The sequence below is a fragment of the Penaeus monodon genome, chromosome 23 (genome assembly GCF_015228065.2).
Source record: "Penaeus monodon isolate SGIC_2016 chromosome 23, NSTDA_Pmon_1, whole genome shotgun sequence".
Taxonomy (NCBI): domain Eukaryota; kingdom Metazoa; phylum Arthropoda; class Malacostraca; order Decapoda; family Penaeidae; genus Penaeus; species Penaeus monodon.
The window spans coordinates 19,103,950-19,104,159 of record NC_051408.1 but is presented as its reverse complement, the minus strand read 5'-3'; positions in this window follow the sequence as shown (position 1 = coordinate 19,104,159).

Sequence of the window (210 nt, the reverse complement as noted above, 5' to 3'; positions counted from 1 at the left end):
TGTAGATATTGTTATTTTTTTCTCAAACTGCCTTTTGAATATTTATTAATAACTTGTAATACTCAGAAGATTGCATGATTGTTATGCATACTTTCTTTCTTTTTCTTGGATTGATGAACCAGATTTCTTTCCATTTCACTTTCTCATCTAGTTTTATTGTCTTTCACAATCTTATATCAATTCAATTTCTACTTGAAGCACATATCAGAT